At 34.1% G+C, this 17,213-nt stretch overlaps 1 long non-coding RNA gene across 1 annotated transcript; it reads right to left on the reverse strand.

The window, feature by feature from the left end:
- Nucleotides 1–951: 951 nt before the first annotated feature.
- Nucleotides 952–16,428, reverse strand: LOC308190324. The gene is made up of 3 exons (XR_013947079.1): nt 14,254–16,428; nt 7,712–7,798; nt 952–2,570 (listed from the first exon to the last, which is right to left on the reverse strand). It is a non-coding gene; the product is annotated as an uncharacterized lncRNA (long non-coding RNA).
- Between the last annotated feature and the right edge of the window lie 785 nt (nt 16,429–17,213).

Here is a 17,213-nt window from a genome sequence, read left to right on the forward strand (position 1 = left end):
TGCTATTCAGTTGGTTGTTGATGTTATTCTTTTTTCTGCCTCAGTTAAAACGCTAGGTTAAACTGTCACTATAAGAAATGTAACTTCTGATTCTATAAACTGTATTTCAAGCTTAGTATAAAGTGAGCTATCTGAGCTATGTATTTCCAGGTTGTAACATTAGTTAAACAATGCATGGTAAATTGAAAAGAATCCATGTGATCTGCAATGGTTTTCACAATCTGTGTTTTAATGTTCTGTGCCTACAGTATTCAAATATTATTTAAATATAGTATTCAAATAGGCAGACATGGTTTTGTGTCCTCATCCCCCCTACTGGTAAAATGCAATAACTTCCAATGTTCAGTTTTAACTATCACTAAAAATGCCTTTTACTCCTCTGTTATCATCAGCTGCATAGCTAATGTCAGCAGGAAATTCTGAATAACTGTAGAGCAGGAGGACACCCGGGGCTAGGCAACTAAATCAAACAAACATAATTAAATTGTGGAGCTCATTGTCAATGGATGCTGGGGAAAACAAAAGAATTAATATGTTTTAAAGGACATTTAAACAAATGAAGAGTGGTCTATCAGCGACTATTAAGCAAAATGGTCTAGATACGTTTTCCACTGCAGGAAAATCCTATAGTATTGTTTGCTGTCCAGTGGTAATAGAGGAAAGTCTCTGTATGGTTCCCCGTTTCTTAAAATTTTCCATAATTACCTGCCTCTGGCCACCAATGACAACAGGATGGTAGGTGGCCAAAGAAAGACCTCTGGTCTTTTATAAACTCTGAAAGTACTTGTATTCAGCCCCTGAACCCTATTCTCTGAGGGAGAGCAAACATACAACAGCATCTGCTCTGGGGATGTACTCTTATGTACTCCTGTAGCAGCTGGGAGAGCACCTGTTCTTACTCCTCTTTGCCTCTTTCTTTTCAGATGCAGCCTAGAAAAGGGAAGGATACAGTCTTGCCATTGATGCAAGAGAGAGTTCTCTGCCATATAACAGAACCCGGCAGAGACAAGCTCACAGATATTCAAGAAGGTAGTGCTGTATTATATAGTACTGTGGTATTATGCTCTACATAATATTAAAACAGTATTTGTAGGCAGGGACTCCTAAAGAACCTATGGTGCTGTAATGGGATTGTGCCACTGGTGGTATTGCTCCAGGTAGTGAATGGGAATCTTTGTCTAAATGTCCTTTTACCCATAGGGCAGTAGACGAGGGTAAAGAGCAGGGTGTCTCTCGCAGATCTGTCTTTGCTCAAACAGTGCTTGGGGGATTCTGGTAAACAGAGTAATCCTGTTAATGAAACCACATGCCATGCTTACACCAATGTCATGCAGTTATTTAAAACTGCCTGTCCTGTACCTCAGGGCACAAGACATATAGGTATATTTTTTATCTTATTGCTTTGGATATCAGTGCACTTCAGACTAGTATGGTAGGGGTATGTCCTTTGCATAGCTGAAGTACATCTTGCCATACCAGAAGTTGATCTGGGTGGATTAATGTTAGTCTGAGGTAAAATATCTGTAAGAAAATGACATTTTGAATTGCAGTGTAGATCTACTCACAGGTAGTTGGGAGACCAAGGCAGGCAAAGACCGTTAATCTTCACAAAAACGTTTTGATTTTAACATACCTAAATCCCCAATACAGATTATCTGTCTATTTGTTTTAGGTGTTTAGTTAACTTAATTGACTTTATTATCCTATTATATCAGTTGTACAACAATATCTGGGAAGAAAAATGTTAAAGAAATATTTTGTTGCAAAGAGGCTAACTCTACCTCTGTACAGAACTTCATCTGCCAACTGCAGCATCCTATGAAACATCAGTCAGTGCAGTATTCAGATCATATGGTCAGAGCATCTTTCCTGGTTACCAAGCTGTAAAGAATTACAGCTAGTACTACCCTGGGCGATCACTGGAGTAGGGACAGGACAGAGGATGACTACACATCTGGAATCAAGAGCTGTTCCTGAATACTGTGGCATTCAAGGTTCCAGTGTAGGAAACACATCATCTAACTTAAACATATTCAGGAGAGGGCCACCAAGACATTATTGGGGTTCTGTAGCACTTGCCATGAGAGGTAGGGTCTGGTTCAGTCAGGAAGAGGAATATCTTCAAGATCACTTTACAGCAGTACTTACAGGGAATCTCGTGAGGAGATAGAGCTGGGCACACTGGTGCATGAGAGAGGACAAGAAATAACTGCCATGAACTGTAACAAGAGAGGTTCTGACTAGTTATAATGAAAATCTTTTTCTCCCTAAGGATAGCTCTGCGGTGGCTACCCAAAATGACTGTGTAGTCTTCATCCTTGGAGGTTTGCAGAATCTAACTGGACAAGGCCCTGAGCAACCAAGCTAGACTTCAGAGGTGATGATGCTGTGAACAGGAGGATGAACATGAGACCTCCTGAACTCCCTTCCAGCTGGAATTATCCCATGATCTTATGATACTGTAGGTATAGCCATTTCAGACTTGGTGAAATTCATAATTGAATTCAAACTTAATTCTTATTGAGATCGATGAGTCTGTAATTTTAGCTGACTTGTTCAGTCTCTTCTTTCTGTAAAGGAAAAAAGATAAAGTGAATTTAGTGCTGTTTAGAAAACATAAAGTAATGTTTCTACAGACCTATGTCCCTGAAAAGAAATTTGGTAGTAGTTGCGTACTAGCCTTTGGTAGTAGTTGCAAAATTGGTATCATGCCAAAGGTAGCTCTGGAATGGCTGCTGTCCAGAGCACAAAAGTGTCTGAGAAAAGTAAAGCAACTGTTTTTTTCTTACCTGTATGGATTTTTATTTTTATTTTCTAAGTTAACACTCAAGATACCTATTCAGATTTGTGTCTAGGACTTTGAAAACTAATGTGTATTCTGTTTTGCTAGGTTCTGGTCAGGACGATACTCTCAGATGCATTTCAAGTCACTGACAATTTCAAAGTACTTGGTGATGGTTTGCATGCCTAAAAATATCTTACTTTTTTTTTTTCCTTTCCTTCCTTCCTTCCTTTTTTTTTTTTTTTTTTTTTTTTTTAAGAATTCAGGGCAGGGTAGAAAGAAACTTTCACAAAATAAACAAATATCAAGGTGCTCTCCTGATTAGGGTATACCCTATATCAGAATCTGTGGAAATAAAACAAAAAAATCAAGGTTGCTTCTGCCATCATAGATTAATTAAACTTTGAATATAGAAAAGGAGATATTTTCAGATAAATGTGCTGATCACATTGACAGAAACCAGAATTATATTTAGATTATTTATTGTATTTTTAATCTTGTGTTTCTACATTTTATCTACTGTTCTCGATTTCTGACTTTTTAAAATGTTTGTTTTTAATGTTCTTATTTTTTCTTGCTCCCTCTCTCCTATGCATTTGAAAATGTGATTTTTAATATCCCTTCCAATATTAATGCTTATGGATGTAGATGAAGCTACTTTATTGGAAAATGGGCAAGGAAAGATGAATTCAGTGGGCAAGGCTAGTGACTTGTTTGCTAATTGCCATTATTTTAAAAGTTGCTAAAACAGGTGGATTTTTTTTTCTCTGTATTACTATCTCTAATTCAAATTCTTTGTAATTTATTTGATTTAATTTACACTCACAGAAAATATGCACACACAAGGCCCCCTTGCCACAGTTTGGATAATTAAATAACTTTTGTTTGCTTTTGAAAGTTTAGTTGGATATGAACTATATTTTTTATGTTTTTGTTTTCCATTTTATCTAACAGAAATTTGCTTCAATTCTTACTGTTCATTGCTTTCAATATGTAAAATATTCTGTAGAAAATGAAATATCCTTGTCTGTAAAATAACCATGTGATGCACAGAGAGTAAGGAACTCACGCAGCATATCAACAGTAGGCAATCTATCTCTATAAGTCCAGCAGCCCAGTTTCAGGGTGAAGACCTTTTGTTTAAAAGACAGGTGTTCCTGGAATACAAGTGGCAATATACCTATCCTTTATGAAGAAAATCAATATTTTTCAAAAGCAAAGCACTCACTTAGCTAGCATCCAAACAATAGCAGGTAATCAGGGAAATATCTAGAAAGAAAAGTGTACCATGCCTTTTAGTTTTCATGATTAAATACCAAAATATCAAGCACAGCATTTCTATTGTTATAATACATGTTTTCCCATGGTATTCTTCTTATTATTATTATTGGTTCTATTATAGATCCTCAGTAGTTGCAACATAACTGGCAATACAATAGACGTTATTTTCAATCTTTCATGGTCTTTCTGTGAAGCAAAAGAGTATTTAAATTATGATGTCTATACTATATATTTTATTCTAAAATGTATTTAAAAGTGAGAGCAATATTTTTTAGACATACCTCATTGCTATTTTTTCAAAATTTAATGAAATGTAAGAAGGGTTACATTCTCTAATATTAAAAGAAATTTTGCAAAAACAAGAGTTCTTTCCTCCATTCCAAAGTGTAGAGCAGATACAAATGTTTTGAATTTCTAAAGTTAACATTAAGAATAGTTAGAATTTACATTATCTCTATGTCCTGTCTTTATTGCTACTAGATTATGAGAAAAGTGTAAAGGTAAAAAGCTCTTTTGATCTATACTAATCCTGATAAACATTCGGCCTTTCTTAAAAAAAAGTAAATAAAAAAAAAAAATAGCATACCATCTAAAAACTATCTAATAATACTTGCTCACTACAGCCATACATTAAAATTCCACGCCGACAAAGGTAGTGCTTTTCTGTGTGTGTGTGTGTGTGTGTGTGTACACTTTTCACAGGGTTATCAACAAAAAAAGACGTAATTGACTAAAGCCTAGCTTTACTGGTCTCAGTCCATCAAGGAATGCTTTTATTGCTGCTCTTTTATTTACTCTAAGTAACTTCTTCCTGACCTGTCACTTTCTTGATCCTCTTCCATGCTGTGTAGGAGAAACAGAATAAAAACCAGGCAGAACAAATAGAATAGCACTGAAAAGTGTTGCAGCTGTTGGTATTATTGTTGGAGTGGTGTGTAATACTAGTGGGATATGAGATAAAGTATGTAGATGGAAACTGCAAAGCAGAAAAAAGAAGGATAAGATCTTAGATATTCAGAATAATGAGGAGAGGAAAGAAGGTAAAATATAAGCAAAGATCCAAATAAACAAAAACAGAAATCATTTTGTGAGTTTAATTTTAAAAAGCGAGTCTGACAAAGAACTCATATCCCTGTCTACAAGATGGCTGCAGAGTTGACTAGAAATGACTTTCATTTTTATCATGATTTAGACTAATTAGTTTGTATCTGATAATTTTACACAGTTCTTTTGCAGTTCAACACAATTGTGTTTAGCTGTTCAAGATGGAGGCTTGTATGACTGATATGGCACTAAGCTCTGGGCATTCAGAGCATAAAATAATACTTTAATTGTCTTATTAGTGGATGAAACATCTGGCATAACATTTTTAAGGAAAAGAGAAGATGTAAACCACTTTTACATTTGTTGGAACTATCTTCCTCCTTATTTAGTGAGCTTGAGATTTATATTAAGCTAAAAGAACCACATTTTGTGAAGAAGCTTTAAAAGAATGCATTTTAGGATGAAGAAAATGAATCTAGACCTTTGCTTAGACAGTCAATAATAAAATGAATAATTATAACATTTATATGGATTACTGATTATTATATAACATAATAAGTTGTCTGTAGTCCTACAGAAGAGGGTGGTAAAATCAAAGATATCATTAAGATTTTAGTTCTGTGTGCTAGAAGAAAGATTGTTAGATGTTGTTAGACAATAAATTATGCTACAACTGTACCATCAATTGTATTGTACAAAAAAGAAAACATCTTGTGTTTTGCATTCTTCAAACAGACAGTAAGTTACTACTATACCTAACTATATACTTCTGAGTTTTCCTTTGCTGGTTGTTGTGGTGTGTTTTTTTCCACATACAAAGGAGAAATATGTTTTTTCATATACTAAGGATGTATATATATCCCTGCTTGTACGTACTTTTATATATTTCTGAGGGCCTGGGAACTTCTGCCTGACACTGAGGCAAAATCTGTCTACTCAGTGATCTTTGGTCATCTGCATTTGATCTCCACAGGACAGTGTTTCCTTGCTCCCCACTGAGCTTTCACAGCATCTGGCTGCCTTAGAAATGACAGGACTCTTCCAATTGATTCAGAAGTAACTTGCTCAAAAGGTGGTGCTCCATTACAGGAATTCAGAGAAGAGATGAGACCTTCACTACCAATCTGAAAACAGAAAGTAAAGCTTTGACAGAGTGGATTTGGGAACCAGAGATCAAGGGCTTGAGAATATAGGGTAGTGTAGTAGAAAGGAAAGTAGAAAGGAAATAGCTTATTTTCTTGAGGTGACAGAAACAGTGGACATGAACCAAAGCATACATCCTCTCCTGAAGCATACATCCCTCCTGTAACATCTCTCCTGAAAATCCTGCACATTAATTATATACTAAAAAAAAAAAAAAAAAGAAAAAAAAAAAAAGGGGAGAGAGAGAGAAGAAGAGGAGAGAGGCCTCTATCACTAAAAACAATCACAGAAACAACAAAAGTTAAACCAAGCTGGATATTTGGCATCCATCCAAATCATGGGATGGATAGGATGGAAATCAGTTAGCTTGGAAGGATACTGCAATGCACCACTTATCTGGATTTATTATGTACTACTTTGGGCAACTTTTTGATAAATTCACACTTAAAGGTGTATATGCCTAATCATATTCATACACTGCCTGTGTGATTGACATTTTTAAAGATTAAACTAGCCTTAAACATCTTAAGGCTTTAACAGTGAAAATTATTACCATGGGCATATTGCTAATGGTTAGTACAAGTCTTATATATCAATTGAACCCTACTTAAATCCTAAAAATAATAGACATGTAGAAAGCAATATTGTAGTTTTCAGGTTGTTTGTTACTCTGACATTTACATCCCCAGTACTCTATAGATTATTATTTAAAAATCTTTACTGATTCCTGCTTATTTCTGATATCTTTGAAAAATCAAGTAAGAGAATAAGAAAAAAATAAAAATAAAAATCTGTTCCTAGTAAATGCTGTGGCAGAAAAACACTGATATCAATGGAAGAAGTATTTGTGTCAAATTCAGATGAACAATTGCATTTAAATCATTAAATAACAAAGGAAAGGAATAAGGGGAAAAGATCACAAATGTTTAGTCTGGGAAGACACTTAAAAATATATTCTTTATATAATATGCTGATAGTGATGGAAATCCATCTTCAAATAATGTTCTCATCCATGGCGCCTCTAGACAGGAACAGTCATAAACATAGTGCTATGCAAATAAGTCAGGGTTTGGAGGAAAGGATTTACTGTGAAGTTGACAGAAGACTGGCACGGGTTGCCCAGACTGGTTGTGGAATCTCCTTCCTTGGAGATATTCAAAACACACCTGGTCATGGTCCTGGGGAACTGGCTCTCAGTGGCCCTGTTTGAGAAGGGTTTTGGACAAGATGACCCGTAGAGGACACTTCCTCAACAGTTCAACAGTTATGTAATTCTGTGAAACAGACTTTTAATACTAATTTGTGTAAATCATTAGATTTCAATGTACTATGATTAAGTGAGGAAAAACAGATCTGTTCTCATATTATTTTACTGAGATTCCTAAATGGAACTATTTTTTTTTTATGAAAGTATGAGTTTCATATATGAAATTAAACAGAAGCACAACCCATTTACATCACCTTTTAACTTGTGGATTCAAATGTACAACTTGACAGAGCTTGTATCCTAATACAGGAGTAGATTGTTTGTGGAAGACAGATCCAACACTGAAGAAAAACAACAACAATGACAAACTTCAGAAATATGTAGTCTTGAATTTAAAAGAAACAAAAATAATGCAATGCAAAAATAACGTGGTGGGCTTCAATCAAAATATGATAAAAATGTATAGACTATGTAAATAAGTGAAGAAACATTTAAAAATTAAGTGAAAGACCTCTCACAGACTACTAAATAGACGAATATTTTTACTAGAAATGAAAATGCACAAATGAAGAAACAAACCAATCTAAGCAATCTTCTTTAACTAGAATTGCCATATAGGCAGAAATCAGCACATAAAGGTTTTAGGTGCCCACAAATAAACAAATCTAAAGTAGCTGCAGAGGTGAAATGCAATGGTAATGAAGAGAGCTACAATAGTCTAGCGAATCAAAATCATTTCTTCATGAATTTGAAAATAAAACCTAACTGCATGCAACACAGAGAAATATCACTGCTTTTATGCCTTTTGCATATCTTGGGGTTCAGCTCACTTGCACTGTTAATCCATCGCCTCTAGAAGGGTGTTTCCAAGCTTCCATTACCTGCCAATGTTCACACAAAATTACTAGTCGTGAAGAACTGTTGCTTGGTGGAAGACCATTCAGAAGTCCTCCTGTCAGTCTTTGGAGACACTGCTCACTAACCATGGAATAAGAGCTATATCATTATTATTTAAAGTGCTAATTATACATAAGGTAGGAAAACTAAAGATAGACACACTGATACCTCGTATGAGTCATATGTTTTGCTTTACTTTCCTCTTACATTAAAAAAAAAATAAAAAGTCTCGTCTCATGGGCTGTTAGGTTTTTATTAAGATATCATCAATAGCATGTAAAACTTGAGCAGTCAAAATTGCTTCCCAGGATCCAGCCACAAGAGGCTCAGCTCCTTTGATTAAAAACTCTATGAGTAGATGACTATAATGTAGGAACTATTGAATGTTTACATCAGTACTCAAGGGCTGACAGCTATACCACATAAATCACTCTTTCTTCCTGATCATTTTGGCATATTTCCTTCAACTGAATTACAGATACTTCCTTATTTAAACTGACATATTAAAATTAGCTAGTAAAATATTATTTCTCAATCTTTAGAAAACGTTGGACTATTCAGTCAAGAGAAATTACTATTTTTGTACTGACAACTATTCTTGTATATCTGTCATGTCCTCCAAAATAAGTTATTAGTGATGGGATAAGTATAGACTTTGCAAGTGGCCAAAAGCAAGAATTTCCCTCTTTTAAAAAATAACTTTTAAAACATTATTTTTATTTTTTAATTCTCTATGAAAGCTAAAAACATCTTGGAATTTTTTTTTGTAAAAAAATAAAAAAAATCATCTCATCTTAACTTGATTGAACTAGTCTTCTTTGGTTACTCTGAAAACCCTTACAGATTCAATGCTTTACTGTACGCATTATATAATAAAATACATTTCACAATGCAAGGTGTTTTATGAGAAAGAAAAAAAAAGTTATAACAGTGGATTTTTAATCATTAATCTTTTCTTAATGAAGGACTATGACAATATCTTGATATGGAGATCACTGATACTGTAATAGTTGAACGAATCAAAGGCCATAGCCTTCCCTCTTAAATTTTAATTATATCTTTACTTCTGTTAGAATAAAATGGTCTCCTTAGCTCTTTATCTGCCTTTTTTTTTTTTTTTAGACCATTTAATTCTTAACATTATGGATTTTGATCTCCTTTTGTCTTTTTACTCTCTTTTCCCTCAATACTTTCCCTTTTGCCTATTCAAATAATTGTTCCTCCCTTGGCTTTTTCAACTACAGCCATAATGACTTGCAAACTTTCGTATAAGAAAGCAATTTAGGATCAGATATACAAATATTGTAATGCATTTGCAAAATGTACCTGTATACAGTAAATATGTATCTATATAGAGAGAGAGAGATAGATACATTGAGATATAAAGAGAGAGATAGAGAGAGAGCTATATACAAAGTTAAAATATGTCACTTACAGGCCAGCCTCTTAGTATTTTTGTCTCCCTTTTTGTAGGTGAGAGGACTCTATGAAAATCTGTATCCTATGTGATGACTGAACTTTAGAAATTTTGTCCCTTGTTTAAGTGTTTTACATTCTTAGTGTGATTTACATTCCATTCAAAGTTCCAGACAGTAAGTTACTAAGTCAGACCATATATACCCGCAATTTTTGCAGTATTCAGCTTGTTCCACAGCAGGCTGCATCCACGGAATTTCACTGAGTTACCATTAAGTGTGGAAGTACAAAACAAGAGCAAAAAGGTATCCTTTGCATAGTTCTTAAAACAAAACAAAGCAAACAAACAAACAAAAAAAAACTAATACTTTCTTCTTTAATTATGTTAATTTCCCAGAAGCCTTAAATTAATATTGAGATGTCTTCTGTGTCATGATTTTCATTATATAGCTTATAACTTATTTCTGACAATATTTTAAGCAAAGATAAAATTTTGATTCATGTTTGTTCTTGGTTTTATAAAACTTTACAGTTATAAATGAAAAGGAATAAATCTTATTTCATATTTTACAAACTATCTATAAAACTATCAGTCAATTACTAAACTCTTATTGTTTTCCAACACAAAAGTCTATATTGTCATTAAACAGAACCTCATATTTCCCTCAGACAGTTACTTCTCATCAGTGAAATATCCTATCTAAACAAGATCTTTTTATTGTTTCTCATACCACTAGGAAAAATACAGCTTTGCTATTTTATCCTTCGAAGATTTATGTAAAAATCCTGACATTAATCACAGGAAGAAATCAAAGACTTCAATAAATGTATGCAGAATGTTCTAGTGAAAATAGAAGTCATAGACTTTAAATTATGACGCCTCATTTCTTTACCCCAGATTAAAAAAAAAAAAAAAAAAAGACCCTCTGGGGAGTATGGTGCTCAATCAATACTGTTTTACCTCAGTGACTGTGCAATTGTGCTAATGTCGTATTTGCATAAGACAGGTGAAAAAATGTAATATTCCATGGGGAACCATTGCGTTGGTAGGTGTTGGATAAACTTCAAAATTTACCCCTACATGAGGTACATTTATTGCTCTTGCTTAGAAATATTAAACCTGCAGAAGATAATTGTACTACAATATCCCATCTTTGGAAGATCTAAGGTCTCATCCATAAACCTTCCCAGTGCAGCCACTGCTTTTTGAATAGTATGCTGTGAATTTCATTCCATATGCCTCTCAAAAAGATGCCTGTGATCAGAAAATAACTAATATATTTTTTTCTGCTTTCAGACAGAACCAGTGCAAATGAAGTTTTAATGTTCTTTGCAAATATGTTTTTTGAATACAAAACTTTTTCCCTCTTCCCAATATCTCACTTTGTTTCACCATAAATATTTTCCTTTGTCTTACATTCTAATTATTATTTTATTTTGTAGAATTCTGATTTTTTCATTCAGTGATATCCTTGTAATTGTAGAATCAATCACTCATCCTTATTTTTCATCAGCCCCCCATTTTCTTTACTGCTGAAGATTTTGAATATTTTTCCTTTGCCTTTACTTCTTGATCTACTGTTCTTATTTCCTATGTTATCCAACTGAAGAAGAAGGAATAAAAGAAAAAAAAAAAGGCTTTATTAGCTATTATATAACATCCTTCATTTTCAGGGATAATATTTGATGCAATGTCATCACCAATGTTAATATTTTGATCAAATGATAATTGTCTAATTTTTCTGTTTGCAGAACAAGAAATATGTAATACGAACTCGGATTGCATTCAATATTTGTCTAAATACTACATATTACTGCATTGAAACTCACTGGTGTTTGATTTAATAACTCACTTAAAAAAAAAATAAATAAAAAAGTAAAAGATAGCTTCGAATATTTCTCATCTGAACTACCCATCCTATTCCTCCTTTAAAAAGACAACTTGATTTCTAAAGTATTATATTGTACTGACCACTTCTTTATAATATTTCCATTTTTTTTATACTTATGTAGTCATACAAGTGAAAAATGAATGATGTAACATTTTTTATTTTATAATCTTGTTTTCTTAATGTAATGGAGAAAAACTCATATGAAGATCTGTATGACATTTTTTAAACTGTGAGTCTAAAAGTGCAGATTACCCAGGGGTTTATTTTATCACATACTGAATGACACATAGATTGTCTGCCTCTGAATAAGAGGAGCTTCACTTTGCTCTGCTGAAATATATGTTTTGACTTTTATAAGTCAGGAATGTGATTTCTGCAATTTGCAAGACATTATACAAGGTATATACAGGTTATTGGTATTTATTGTTGTCACTGTTATTATCATTAATATTATTATTAATATCATTATTATTGTATTCCTAAATCTTTGTTCAGGTGCTTTAATAAAATTCTTGAGTTTTCAAGATGTGCTAAGCAACTACCATTTTTTATTTATTTATTTATTTATTCCTGAAAGATCTCTACAAAAAAAAAAAAAAAAAACTCTGCTATTGACTACTGCAGAAAATATCTAGCTTATTTTTAGGGAAGCATTATCTTACTCCATTCTTTTGTTTTTATTTTTTCCTTAGACAGTTTGCCTTAGCTATTCTATATCATGAAAAGGAGTTTGTTGTCAAACTACAAAGACAGAAGCTGGGATGAATGAATAAAACACAGAGCAGATTGGTCTATACAAAATAAATCTATCATTCTTCTCAAGGTTTTCATGCAACTTAAATGGTTAGCATTATAAATTTAATGCATTTGCTCAGATTTTCTTGACTCTAAGTGAAAGCAAACCAAAAATAATGAAAGCGACAGCAAAAAAATAGATTTACAAAAAGAACATAAGTATCACTCAGAGGAGCTAACTTAAGTCCATTTGTAAACAGAAAGCTGAGAAGCTACTATTTAAAACAAATGATTTTACTCAGATTTCATTACCATAAGTCTGATACCCACAAAGATGTCCAGTGCTGAAATTATCAAACCTTCTAGAGCTAAGTTTTCAAAGATTTGCAAGGTTTTATTTACTTTTTTTTTTTTTTTAATTCACAATTCATTTCTTAATAAAAGTTAAAGAGACTCCATGAAGCTAATCAGGACACATTTTATTCTCTATATTTCCCAGTAAATATTTTATTTGTTACTACTGATTTCTTATTGTTTATTTGTTTGTTTATTTGCCTTCAGTAAATGGAAAATTCTGGAACTAACAATACAGATCTCCTTATATGTTCCACAACCCCAAATATTTCAGATCCATTTTATTTTGTCCTGTAAAGTTAGGAGCTATGACCAGAATCTAAGATCTCCTTGTTCTTTTTTTTTTTTTTTTTTCAGTGTTCATTTAGCGTAGAAAACTGAGTGGGTTTTTTTATTATTATTACGATTTTTTCTTCCTCCTGTTCCATTTTCTCCACACACTGTTCTGTACAAGCACTTGCTTTTCCAGCTGGTATTGTAAACATCACCATCCTGCATATGTTAAAAAATGAGCAGCCTGCTCTTTCCACTTTTAAAACTCAGAGTAGCAGAAGCAGATTGGTGTTGTTTTTTGACATGCACAGCGTACATTACTGCAAGATGTCATATTTCCCCAAAGGGGTACTCAGAATGTCAAGAAACTTGGACCAGACACAACAAGATCATAAATATGCTACAGAGAACACACCAGGATATTTGTATGGGATTATCATTAGGTATCAGATGAATAGTGTTTCATCACATGCTCTCTGTGGAATAGGATTTGATGGTTACATACTTGTGATAATATGAATTATATCTCTATTTTAATACCACTGATTTTCAAATAAGAATTTTTAAAAAAATGAAAATAAAAAGAAAAATGTTGCTTTTATTTTTTTATATAGTTTAGATTTTTTTAAACTTAGTTAAAAAAAAAAAAAGATTGCAATTGCAAAGTTTTCAGTGATCTTAAAACTATCTTATTTACTGCTGATATTAAGAGTGAAGATAGTCACATTGTGCAGGGAACATTAAAAACACAGTCAGAGACAGTCCCCACCTGGAAAACTCCAAATCTGAATTCATTATATATTTATGTACAGAATTTACATCATGTTAATTTAAGAACACAAGGTAAAATATAAATTAAAAATAATAATAATAATAATAATAATCTGCCTCTGTCTCTGTTTGGATCCAAATCTCATTTACCCTCAAAAAGAAGAGCAAAATGTACCTAAAAGCTTTATGCTTTATTTAGGCCACAATTTTATTAACTCCCCTGGGAACTATTTTCAGTAATGTACACAGTACAAGTCATGATTCTTACTTTAGTTGTTCCTATCTTGTGGACAGGTTCCATCTTAATAAATATACACCCACGTAAACTCAGAACAGAAGAGAAAACCTGCTGCAAGCCAAGGCTACAATATTTTTCTCATACAAATGGTCTCCAACCGCCATTAAAAAAAAAAAAAAAAAAAAAGAAACAATTTAGCACACATAAACCAGTGATTTACCTTCTGCAGATGGAACTTGTATATTGCTGTATGTTTTCAGAAGTTGCCTTTTGATAAGCCTAACTTTATGGGCTCCCATTTCCATGTGACACAACCAAACCAATCCTGAATTAATTAAACCCTAATTTACCAGAAGATTCTTAACAATACATGTCGGTAAATAGCACTATCATGAACTGACACCGCTTTTCTGTAGTAACTCCTTCTAAAAAGCAGACCTTGGCACTTGCATATGCTGTTAGAAGCAACCCTGTAATGCATTAATTTTGCACAACTTAACTTGTCCATACTCTTGCAGTTCTCTTACTTTATGTATTGAGAGGATGAGAGTACAGATGTTCACCTCTCCTCTTCCTGCTGCAGTTTTTTACACTTCCTATCCTTTTCTTACCCTATAATAACCCTATGTAGAAACATCTGCTCCAGGAGCTGTGGTATCACAGATTGTATGATTGCATGATGCAAGGTCTCACTGTGGCCCTAAAATATGATATTCATATAAATATATTCACTCAGATATTCACCTAAATGTTCATGAACTGAGTGGTTTGTAGTGGGACTAATCAGAAAAAAAAAATCAGCTTGCAAGAGTCCTAGTGTGCCAAAATAAAAATAAAAAATTGTTTAATGACTTCCAGCACAAGCTCTCCAAATTTTTCATTTCCTTCAATTCCTCTCTCAGCCTCTCTCTTCATGATATTTGACTGAGAATCTGGGTCCATTGATTGAGTTTTTCCTCAATGTCTGATCAGTTTTTAAACAGACCTTATGACCGGTCTCTGACTATTTTGGACCTTTCCCGTAAGTAAGAAAATATTCTTAAGGGATTGTACTTTTATAGAGTCCTTGCTGCTACAGCATTTTCTTTTTTAGTTCTATGTTGTATGGATTTACTCCACACAGGAGGTTGTCATGGTTTTGGCTGGGATAAGGTTAATTGGCTGGGATAAGGTGAAGCTGTATTTTGGATTTTTGATGAAAATACTGTTGATGATACCCTGATATTTTAGTTGTGGCAGGGAAGTGCTTACACAAACTCAAGGGCCTTCCTGCTTCTCATGCCCTGCCAGTGAGGAGGCAGGGGTTGCACTAGAAGCTGGAAGGGGACACAGGCAGGACAGGGGGCCCAGGCTGGCCAGAGGGATATTCCACACCATATGAGGTTGTGGTCAGCAATAAAATCTGGGGAAAAGGAAGGGAGAGTGGGAGGGTGTTTGTCATCTCAAGAAACTGTTACATGTGATGGTCCCTGCTTTCCTGGAAGTGGCTGAACATCTGCCTGACTGATAAAGCATGCACAGCTTGTGCTTTACCTAGTAAACAGTCTGTATTTCAATCCATGAGTTCCTGCACTTTTACCGTCCCAGTTTTCTCCCCCATCCCACTGTGGGAGTGTAAGCAGTTATTTGCAGTTCAGCTGCCTGCTTGTCCTCAATGCCCACGCATCTATCCCTCAGTTTATAAATATGGAAGGAAACATTTGTTTTAGGAAGTCCAGTCTGCCACCTTATTTCCCTGTCAAAGTGTGAATTTACTCCTGAGGTAAGAAAATTCTCTGCCTGTCTCCATATGCCACAGCCAACTTCAGGCCTCTCTCCACACTCTCTGTGCCAGGTGGCTCCCTGTGTAAAGCCCTTCTTCACACTTGTGTGCTTGCCGTGAGGCAGAAAGGTTGGAGGCATTTCCCAGTTCCCCAGTCAAGGTGAAAATCATCTTAAGCTTCTCCAGTGGCATGTTTCCCTTCTCACATCTACAGGAAAAAAAAAAAAGGATGTTGGGGGAAAAAAGCTTACCCTTGATGTCTGACCTTGGCCCTATTGCTAGCTGACCATCCTCACTTCTCTTCCATACCTTCCCCTGTATTTATGGGGTAATTTCAGCAGTAATTCTTTGTAACACTGATATTTATATAGGCTTTTAGAGACATGGACCTCACAAAGCCACAAAGCTGAATCTAACCACACTATAGGGCTCTGCAATCCTTTAGGGGGTGCTTAAGGATAGGTACATCCTGTCCTCCCACTCTGCATGAGAATCAAAGGCTTATCTTAGTCTCACTCATACCTGCCCAGTTAAATATCTGCTAAGCATCTGTCTCACTGTCTTCAGAGGAAGGAGACTTTAAAGGAAGTACTTACTTTTCTCTAGCTCTGACAAAGACTTTTGAGACTTTGATGGAATGGGAGCTGTACTCAGAATGCTAGCCAATTGAGAACTTAAAAAAAAAAAAAAAAAAAATCATATGTCTGATTTGAAATAATTTTGTCTATCAAAGAAAGGAAAGAATATACCTTGAACAATAAAGCACAGAGTAAATACAGGATCGACTACTGCCACCTCTTGGCTATTTATATTTTAAAAGATTTTTAAAAAACTTAAGAATTCTTAATGTTAATGATGTTAATGTTAAGAACTAAGAAAGTAGCTTTTCCAAATATTTATTATGATAATATCAAACGGGGAAATAAGTTTTGCCTCAGAAAAAAAGAACTGATGATATGGTGAGGACAGAATGCCAGTTTTGCTACTCAGCCAGATGAATCATCTCAACATTCATCTCAAACCAGCTGAACCCACAATGTCTGGACTTTTTCTCATCCAAACCCAGAAATGTGAAAAATCAGAAAATTTCATATATTTCACACTTTTTTTCCAGATTCTATTGTCAGTGCAGTTTTCAAGTTTTACAATATATTTGTTAGTGATTATGAGACTTAGAAATCAAGAAGTCAAGTTTTACAGACACATTTTTATCCACAAAGCATTTAGCTGCATACAAAATGGACACTGAGCTGCTCAATATTTTTTCTTCTCTGGTTAAGTCACAATTAAAATCAGCACTATTCGATCTGAACACAACCAAATGCCTGACAAATGTTAAGTTAGATGAATGCTATTAAAATTCAAGCTGAGGATTCTCAATTTTTCATGTACTCAATAGGTCATCAGGGAATAGAAGT

Source organism: Anser brachyrhynchus, assembly GCF_964034855.1.
Source record: "Anser brachyrhynchus genome assembly, chromosome: 2".
NCBI classification, from domain to species: domain Eukaryota; kingdom Metazoa; phylum Chordata; class Aves; order Anseriformes; family Anatidae; genus Anser; species Anser brachyrhynchus.